At 43.0% G+C, this 10,469-nt stretch overlaps 1 long non-coding RNA gene across 1 annotated transcript; it reads left to right on the top strand.

Moving 5' to 3' along the window:
- Positions 1-1,881: 1,881 nt before the first annotated feature.
- LOC309333135 lies at positions 1,882-4,950 on the top strand. Its single transcript, XR_014152406.1, has 3 exons — positions 1,882-1,912; positions 3,211-3,319; positions 4,543-4,950. It is a non-coding gene; the product is annotated as an uncharacterized lncRNA (long non-coding RNA).
- Positions 4,951-10,469: the final 5,519 nt, after the last annotated feature.

Here is a 10,469-nt window from a genome sequence, read left to right as displayed (position 1 = left end):
TAGATGCTTCAAGAAATAGGGTGGGGGCCTGGCAGCGAAATAGAAATTCTAACAAGGCTGATGCGTCTGATAGCTAACCTAAAAGAAGCATCTAATTACTAAATATATATTCTTTTTCATGGAGCACATAGTTAAACTATGGAACTTGTTCCCACAAGAGACAGTGAAGGCCTCAAAACATCGATGGCTTTAAAAGAGCATTAGACACGTCCTTGGAGGAGAGGGCTATCAATGGCTACTAGCATTGATGGCTATGCTCTGCCTTCACAGTTGGAGGCAGAAATGCTTCTGAATACCAGTTGCTGGAAACCACAGGAGGGGAGAGGAAATGAGCAATGGGGACACCTTCTGTATCTGCGCTTCCCCACGCAGGGAACTTTGACACACTCCAGCGCTGGTTTGCTCAAACATGTTATGCTTTCCCCCTTTGTTTTGTCTTCATGGATGCTCTTCCTGCTACTCGTCTCCTAATGCCAAGGTCTCCAAGCAAGGGTTTGATAAACCCAGATCAAGCCATGCTCTTCCCTCATCCCTCCAGTTGGCCATTTCATTCCTGGCTCGAAGCACTTAACTGTTCCTCCAAGGAGCGCCTTTCAAGTAGGCTTTCAGGATGGGAGGAGTACAAGCATCAATGCTGCCTCAGGAAGAAGATCTGTATGGTAAATAGAAGCTTATGTATGGCTATTGATCTGGATCCTCTGTGTCAGCTGCAGGGAACCTTTGGCCCTCCAGATGTTGTTGGGTGACAACACCTGTTAGTCCCAGCAAGCATGGCCAGGGATTATGGGAGCTGTAGTTCCCCAGCATCTGGAGGGCCAAAGATCCCCTACACCTGCTGTATATATTAATACTACTTAGTAGTGCTGCGTATCTTAGGAAATCATTTTATGAGCCCGTCACTCAACCACCCAGTGGCGTAGCTAGCCGCTCAGGGGCCCAAGCCACCACGTCACTCCCAGGAGAGATGCGTGGCTCGGGCGCGCTTCTGGCCCCGCGGGAAGTGCTGCCCCCTGTGGTGTGGCACCCAGTGCCCCCCTCCCCCCCCCCAGCTACATCTCTGCACCCACCTCTTGGGATATCCTGGGAACAAGGCTTGAATAGTGAAAATTAACTGCGCTCAGTGTTATTTTTCTAGAAAAAGAGGTGCCAGAACTCACCACGAACGCTTCCCTTGTTCTTTTACAATGGCAATGGCACCAACCGGAGAGGTGCCAGAACTCAGTTCCAGTGAGTTCTGGCTGGGGGGAAAAGCTGCACTATATTTTTTTTCCTCTAAGGCTGGAGCTTCAATATGTGGCATGTGGGTGGGTGGGTACATTTTCTCCCTCACCTCAAGCAGCCCTGTTTGTGTTCTTGTTATGCTACCATTATAGTTCCTGAAATGAGCTTGCAGTTGGCGTTCTGCTGAATGCATATTGCAGACGGATGCAGTGAAATTTGCAGCCGGGATTAAGGGATTCCTATCAAAGCCAGATGTTTGGTGCAAAGAGGGCTTCTCTAAGGAGGTACCAGCTCTTCCAGTGGGAAGTGCAAACCATGCCATACGCCTTGTGTACTGTACTCAAAATGGTCTTGCAAGATCAGATCAAAATCCTACCTGGTTCAGCATTCTCCCTCTCCGTCCTTCTGTCTGTATCCTTTTAAGCAGAGCAACGTTGGTCTACTCCCTGCTGCTGTATTTCCCTTGGGGAGAAGCAGAAAAGGCTCCCTATCTCTATTCCCTATTGGTTCCCTGTATTCCAACCCTTTAAATCACATCATAGGTCATCCTTTGCTCCCCCTCCCTTTCCCCACTGTTTCAAGAATGACTTTTCCATTTTTGTTCCTAGATTATCCATGGGATAAATCCAATCAGAAATCAATACAAATAGACTTGGCAAAGTTTAAGGAACTGGATGCCTATGCACAGACGGTATGCTGTCTCTTATTGTGATATATGCAGCAAGGAATTTGCTAGGATGCTGAGGTTTTTAATGTGCATTTGGAATTTGAGAGTGCTTTCAAGCGTCCTCTCCTGATAGGAGGCAATTACTTCTGTTCAGATGGAAGGTCCGAACTGGGAACATCATGAGTCACAAGACCCTGCTCCTGTTTTCCAGAAAACTAACACGGTGGAGCACCTATTCACATGGGCTGCACACACCATGCATTTAAAGAACACCAACTCCCCAAAAGAACTATGGGAGCTGTAGTTTTCCCCTCACAGAGCTACAAATCCTAGAACCCTTAACAAACCACAGGATTCTCTTTCTCTCTCTGTGCGTGCGTGAATTAAATGCATGTATATACACCCATATTTAGTTATTTTGCAGCATTGCGTTGCTTTAAAAATTCAGGAGATAGCTCCAAAGTCAATTCGGAGGAGAGCTAGCAATCATAGGCAATATGAAAGGGTTTGAACGACTCCTCTCTCTTTCACAATTCACTTTCGATCGTATTTATACTACAGACTGAAATTGATTTGGTAGTTATTTCCTCTCCTCGGGGAACTCCGAGTACTGTACTTCTGTGAACAAGGCTAGCAGTCATTAACAGAAAATTCTCAGTGCCCTTGCCAAACCACAACTCCCAGGAATCTCTGGGGGGGCCTCGCCAGAATTAAACTGGCATAAAATTAATATACTGGTGCAGTAATCAGCCCTGGGTTTCCCCCAGTGCTGTCAAGTGACAACAGTAGGGCCGGCTCAGGATCCAGGGTTGCCTTGGTCCCTCCCTGCCCCCAGAATGCCCCCCCCCAGTTGTACTTCCACCCACCCAAAGGTGCAATGGGCAGTGGCGAAGCTGCATGCAGAGCGCTCCCCCCCCCCCCCGTTCCTCTGCCAGTAGCAATGGGGGAACTCTGCACTTGTGGGGAGACAGTAGCAAAGAGGATTTGGGTTTCAGCTGAAGATTGTAGAAATAACATGTCTGTGAACCCTGGAAAAAGGAAAGGTTAATCATGCGTCTCCCTTCAGAACAACTCCCCCCCCCCCCAAGGGTACATTTTTGGCAAGTATAATAAATTCTTTGATTGATCAGTCAAATAAAACACATACACTTAATCGACTAACTGTGCAATCCCAGTGAATTCAGCAAGAGACACTCTTGTAAGTGCACGCAGGATTGCACCCTAAAATTTCTTTAAACAAGTAGACTTAGGTAGAAGAAAGGAACTGGTACCCCCTCGTCCATATTAACTGCTTCCAAGTCTATTTACCTTCTTTGAAACAGGTGAATGTCAGGAATAGCGTGAAAAACCTGGTGAGTGTCTTGCTCCAAAAAGCCCACAGTGACCTGGAGAAAGTGCGAGCCATTTGGATGTGGATCTGCCACCATATAGGTAGGTGGGGGTACCACCTTTCTGCATACTTGAGTCCCCTTGCCTCTGACAACTTCCGGTATTAAAAGATCAGCCTTTGTCACTGCCCTGCGCCCATGAATCCAGCTCTGTAGCAGAGTTCTTTAGCAGACACCCAGTCCAGTGATTGCCAGCCAAGGAAGATGGACACGTAAGGTCATATCAAAGCAAGTTATATTCAGAGTAGACCGGCTGAAATCAATGGATGCAAGTAACTCATGGACATTAAATTTAGTGGGTCTACTCCGAGCATGGCTTCTTTGCAGCTGTCTCGGGCATTTTCACCATTTCATAGCCAGTCATGTCAGCTCCATTTGCACAAAGGATTCTGGATTGTCCACTGTGTGGACCAGTGATTTGGTGTTTGGCTCACACAGAGCTTGACTGGGATCTCTGTTCAGCCATGAATCTCAGAAGGGACCAGGAGGTGCTCATTGATAACAGAAATCACTGGGTTAAAGCTCACTGAAAGTGCCGCGGTAGCATTATTATCAATTTACAATGGGGTGGAAGGTTTGCAGGCTATGAAGGACTCGCTCACAAATTTATTGAAAGCTGCACGAATTATGATAGCTAGCAAGTGGAAGGGGCAAGCAGAATATAAAATGGAAAAATGGTATTAATATAGCTATTAATGATAAATGAACATGTGCCATTAAGGTAAGACGGGGAATATGCAGGAGGAATGATTTTGAGGAGATATGGAGGGTGTTTGTAGAATTTGTACTGTTACAACGGAAAGGGGTCAAACCATCGCTAGAGGTGTTGAAATTTTGGGAGGTTGGATAGTTACAATGGAATGGTCTCGCTGGTGGGGTGCACATTTTTATTCTTATTTATTTATTCTTATTACTTTGTCAAAATAAAGTAAAGGTCGCAGCACGGGAGGAGAGGAGGTGTCTCCCGACTCCTAACCCTTGCACCAGTGTGCATTTTTATTTGGCAACAAGACCCTGGGTCTACACAAAGCAGATTTACGAGTGCTTCCAGACTTTCTCTTTTGAGGTGCGATTCAATCACATATGGGCAAATTCATGTTGTGCAATCAACAGTTCATTTGGAGCTCTTGCAAGACAAGCCACCCCACCCCCCAATCAGATTTGGGCAACCAGGAAAGATATTGAGAAACACGATGGAAAGTGTTGCAAAGTGTTGCCACCCCACAAGCAAATCAGAATGGGTGCTCATTGTCTTTATTTCTACAGAATATGATGTGGAAGGCTGCTATAACCTGGACAAGGTGTCATTTAAACCAGCTGATGTCCTTCAGTCAGGAAAGGCTATTTGCGGCGGATATGCTCGACTCTTTCAAGAAATGTGCAGGTAACTTCTGTTGGCTCCAGCCATCATGGCAAGTGGTTGTTACTTGGCTGTAGCGATAGGAGATCTGGAGAGCCACAGGTTCCCCACCCCTTGCCCTAGGCAGCTATCTCCATGCTTAGGCGTGATCAACTCGCATGTGACAGCCCTCGGAAATAAGTAAATCAATAGATTCTAAGCAGAAAATGGCGGGAGAGAGCTGGAGAGTCCTCATGGCTCATGAGGAGACCCTCGCCAGAACCCAAAGAGGACTTCAGTGGGAGCGGAGGAAGCCCCAAAGAGAACGGAGGCACAGTGGGGCTTTGTTTAGGCTGCTCAGCCTCCCCACCTAGGAGCTGACACACGTCACAGCATGGCAGCTGCTGCTGCTTTTCCACGGGTCCTCCAGCCAGTTCCAGAGCTTCAACTCTAGTTGAAAAGAGTGTTGTGGGGGGAGAGAGCTGGAGAGCAGGAAAAAATGAGCTTTTTTAAGTGTGTGCTCCCTACTTACAGAGGGGCATGGGTGGCGCTGTGGTCTAAACCACTGAGCCTCTTGGGCTTGCCGATCAGAAGGTCGGCAGTTCATTTTAATTTTTTTAATAATTTTTATTGACAGTTTAAAAGTTACAAAAAGAAAAGATAAAAAAGAAAAAGAATTAAACAATACAATACATTACAAAAACAAAAACAAAAACACTACATAAAACATTAAATTAACAAAACAGAACAAAACAATTAAAAACACATCCAATAATTTCAAAATCTTGTCTTTCAATCACTTGTTTCAGCGACCTCCTCTCACCTCCCTTTTTGTATTCCACTTCAATTACCTGTTTCAGCAATTCCTTTCCATCTTTCTCTATCTTCTGTCCTGTAATTTGTCTTAACATATTCTAACCTTGTTTTTCCCCCCCTTTAATACATTAACAATCTATCTGTACCTATTTCCTTATAACATTTCTGCTAAAGCCATATAACTTCATTCCATCATTTTTCTAACATTCATTAATTTTACAATATTTCTGTAAATAATCTTTAATTTTTTTCCAATCTTCTTCCACCAACTCTTCTCCCTGATCTCGGATTCTGCCAGTCATTTCCGCCAGTTCCATATAGTCCATCAGCTTCATCTGCCATTCTTCCCGGGTGGGTAAATCTTGTGTCTTCCAATACTTCGCGATGAGTATTCTTGCTGCTGTTGTAGCATACATAAAGAAAGTTCTGTCCTTCTTTGGCACCAATTGGCCGACCATGCCCAGGAGAAAGGCCTCTGGTTTCTTCAGGAAGGTATATTTAAATACCTTTTTCATTTCATTGTAAATCATCTCCCAGAATGTCTTAATCCTTGGGCATGTCCACCAAAGGTGAAAGAATGTACCTTCAGTCTCATTACATTTCCAACATTTATTTTCGGGCAAATGGTAAATTTTTGCAAGCTTGACTGGTGTCATGTACCACCTGTAAATCATTTTCATTAAATTTTCTCTTAAAGCATTACATGCCGTAAATTTCATACCTGTGGTCCATAATTCTTCCCAGTCAGCCATCATAATGTTATGTCCAACATCTTGTGCCCATTTAATCATAACTGATTTCACTGTTTCATCTTGAGTGTTCCATTTCAACAGCAAGTTATACATTCTTGACAAATTCTTAATTTTGGGATCTAACAATTCTGTTTCCAATTTTGATTTTTCCACCTGGAAGCCAACTTTTTTGTCCAAATTATATGCCTCCATTATTTGGTAATAATGGAGCCAATCTCACACTTTATTTTTTAATTTTTCAAAACTCTGCAATTTTACCCTGTCTCCATCTTGTTCCAAAATTTCCCAATATTTCAGCCATTTGGCCTCCATATTGAGTTTTTTCTGTGCCTTCACTTCCATTGGTGACAACCATCTTGGGGTTTTGTTTTCTAACAAGTCTTTATATCTTAACCAAACATTAAACAGTGCTTTTCTAACAATATGGTTTTTAAACGCTTTATGTGCTTTTACTTTATCATACCACAAATATGCATGCCAACCAAATACGTTGTTGAAACCTTCTAAATCCAACACATCGGTATTTTCAAGAAGCAGCCATTCTCTCAGCCAACAAAAAGCGGCTGATTCATAGTAAAGTTTAAGGTCTGGCAGGGCAAATCCACCTCTTTCTTTAGCGTCAGTTAATATCTTAAATTTTATTCGTGGCTTCTTGCCCTGCCAGACAAATCTGGAAATATCTCTCTGCCACTTCTTGAAACAATCCATCTTATCCAAAATTTGCAATGTTTGAAACAAAAACAACATCCTTGGTAATACATTCATTTTTATCACAGCAATTCAGCCCAGCAATGATAACTTCAAATTTGACCATATTTCTAAATCCTTTTTCACTTCAATCCAGCATTTTTCATAGTTATCCTTAAACAAGTTCACATTCTTAGCAGTCATGTTAACCCCTAAATATCTCACTTTCTTAACCAATGTTAATCCTGTTCCCTCGTGGAACTTCTCCCTCTCACCTGAGCTTGCAGGGCAGCAGCTGAAGAAGGAGCAAAAAGGGTTTTCTGGTGTGTGTGTTTCTTTGTGGCTGATTAGCTGCTCTCCCTGTGCAAAGGTCAGAGGGGGCAGGGTTTCTGTTGAGGCAGGTGATTAGCTGTGGGAGGAGCTTACCAGAGCTTGCAGGGCAGCGGCGTGCGCAGTTTGATCCATCTTTTAGATTTAGGGGAGCTAGTCTCAAACGTTTGTTGGGGGAGACCTAGGTTTTTTGGGGAGGGAGTTATTTGTCCTGTCTTCACGCTTTTTATGATGGAGGACCGCTGTAGTCACCCCCAACGACACGTTCTCAAGATGGAGGGTGAGGGAACAGCTGCAGTCGCCTGCGGTTCCTGCGCAATGTTTGCCATCTTGCCAAATGTTGCAGGCAGCTTTACCTGCAGCAATTGCATGTTGATTGCCCTCTTAAAAGACAAAGTCCAGCAACTGGAGGAACGTGTGGCTACGCTCCAAAGAATTAGAGAGCTGGAGCTCTTCTTGGAAGCAACAGAGCACACCGTCTCCACCAAGGAGGAGACAGGGGACTCCCCTGAGAAGGAGGCTAGTTCACCAACACAGGAGCCAGATATATGGAGAAACGTGACTCAAAGAAGTAGGAGGCCCAGGGTTCGCTCTGATTGTTTAGAAATACACAATCGCTTTGAGGTCCTCTCCCCTAGCATGGAAGACGAAGAGCAGACTCCATTTGAGGATCTCTCCCTCATTACAGTCGATCAGGTATATGAAGACGAGCAGCAAAGTCAGTCCTCAGGGAATGTGCAGGCGACCTTGGAACGGACAGCTCACAGAAGAACCCCGACCAGACCTAAGAGGAGGCGTGTAGTGGTGATAGGGGATTCCCTACTGAGGGGAACAGAAGCAGTGATCTGTGGGCCTGACAAGATGTCTCGGGAAGTGTGCTGTCTCCCCGGGGCTAAGATCCAAGATGTAACTGAACGACTGCAAGGAATCATAAAACCCACTGACAAATACCCCTTCCTCTTGGTTCATGTGGGAACCAATGACACTGCAAGCAATAGCCTCCAGAAGATCAAAAGAGACTATGAGGCTCTGGGCAGGAAATTGAAGCAATTAAATGCACAAATTGTCATCCCATCTGTCCTCCCAGTTGACAACCATATGTCAGGAGTGCTCTGATGGTGTTTCCCGCTTGGCAGGGGGTTGGACTCGATGGCCCTTGTGGTCTCTTCCAACTCTATGATTCTATGATTCTATTATTCTATGATTCACTCACAGTTAGATTTTTCTCTAAAACCTTAGTTTTCATCTTGTTCAACTTAAAACCTGCTACCTGTCCAAATTCTTGGATCAGTTCCAGTACCCTTTTGGTACTAGATTCTGGCTCCTGTAAGGTCAATACTAGATCATCAGCAAATGCTTTCAGTTTGTACTGTTTAGCTCCCACTTGTATACCTTTAACCAATTGGTCCTTTCTAATCATATTTAACAAAACCTCCAGGACCGATATAAAAAACAATGGAGAGATTGGGCAACCTTGTCATGTCCCTTTCTCAATCTTAAACTCTTCTGTCACTACATTGTTCACAATTAATTTTGCCTTTTGTTCTGAATAAATTGCACCTATACCATTTTCAAAACCTTGACCTACCCCCATCCCCTGTAAATTCTTTTTCATAAAACTCCAAGAAATATTATCAAAAGCTTTCTCCGCGTCCACAAATATCAAAACTGCCTTAGTATTGATATTCACTTGTAATTTTTCTAAAATATTAATTATGTTCCTCGTATTGTCAGACAGATGTCTGCCCGGGAGAAAGCCCGCTTGATCTTTATGAATTTCTTCTACTAGCACCTTTTTTAGTCTTTTAGCCAAAATATCTGCAAATATTTTATAATCCACATTAAGCAGCGATATGGGGCGGTAGTTCTTAAGCTGTGTCTTTTCAGTCTCTGTTTTCGGTATAAGTGTATACCTATCCCAAACATCTATAAGAGATCTTCGAAATATGTGGTTTCCAAATCCTTTATGGATTTTTTCCTTATCATACCATAAATACTTGCATCCCAGATTACTTTTTTTTCCACTGTAGTATTTATATTTATCTCAAAATAATCTCTCAAGGTTTTTTGGGCCTTCTTAATCACTTTTTCATTCCTAAACAAAGTATCATTCATCCTCCATCTGAAAGAACCAATTGGCGTCAATTTCATTTCCATCTTCACAGCATTATGGTCAGAGCAAGTTTTGGGGCAAATTTCCACTTTGCTGGTCTTCGGAACCAGCCCTCTAGTTACCCAAATTTGGTCAATTCTTGTCCATGTCATTTTAGCTTCAGAGAAAAAAGTTCCCTCTCTTCCCAAAGGATTCTTCATTCTCCAGATATCAACTAAGTCCATATTTTCAGTCATGTCAAAAAAAGTTTTTGGTAGTCTACCATCTTTGGTAACTATCTGTCTCTGTGCCTTGTCCATATTTGTAGATACCACTCCATTCATGTCTCCCATCAAAATCATGTTATAATCCATATAGTCCATCAGAGTCTCATGTAGCTTCTTAAAAAATTCCGATTTTCCTTCATTTGGTGCATAAATGCCTACTATCAAGAATTTCTCTCCTTGTGATTGGATTTCAATTGCAACAAATCTTCCTTGGTCATCTTTGAATATAAATTTCAGTGATAAGCTCTCCTTTGCATAGAGAACTACTCCTCTTTTTTTTACTTTATCTGATGAAATGAATTCATGGCCCAATCTCTTATTACTCAATATCTTCCTGTGTAGCCTTATCACATGTGTTTCTTGTAGACAAATCAAGTCCAATTGTTCTTTTTTCACTAAATGAAAGACTCTCCGTCTTTTTTCCGGGGAGTTCAGTCCATTCACATTCCAGCTCAATACTTGCAACGCCATGGTGTAATTACTATTTTCCTCCAACTGCAGTGCTTGCTCTTCTTCTGTTAGTGGTAGTGGTAACACGTTTACTGGGGGATCCAATCCAAAGGGTAAAGCTGATATATCCAATATTCCCCTGTTTGGTGATCTTCTATCCAGTGCTCTTTGCTCTAGTCCTCTATCTGATGATCTTCTATCCGATGCTCTTGGCTCTTTTCCAAATCCCTTGTGCAAATCTTCTTCGTAATTATACAAAAACTTTATTTTATCTTCTACTGATCTTATTTTTATTTTCCTTCCTTTAAAGTTGAAGGATAGGCCTTGGGGAAACTCCCACCTGAAAATGATTTTGTTCCTTCTCAGCAGGTCAGCCAAATCTCGATAGTTAGACCTAAGATCCAAAAGATATTTCGGGACGTCTTTAAAAATTTTCACTC

The sequence above is a fragment of the Podarcis erhardii genome, assembly GCF_964252035.2.
Source record: "Podarcis erhardii genome assembly, chromosome: W".
NCBI lineage: Eukaryota > Metazoa > Chordata > Lepidosauria > Squamata > Lacertidae > Podarcis > Podarcis erhardii.
The sequence above is the reverse complement of the archived record's forward strand: the minus strand, read 5'-3'. Positions and strand labels throughout refer to the sequence as shown.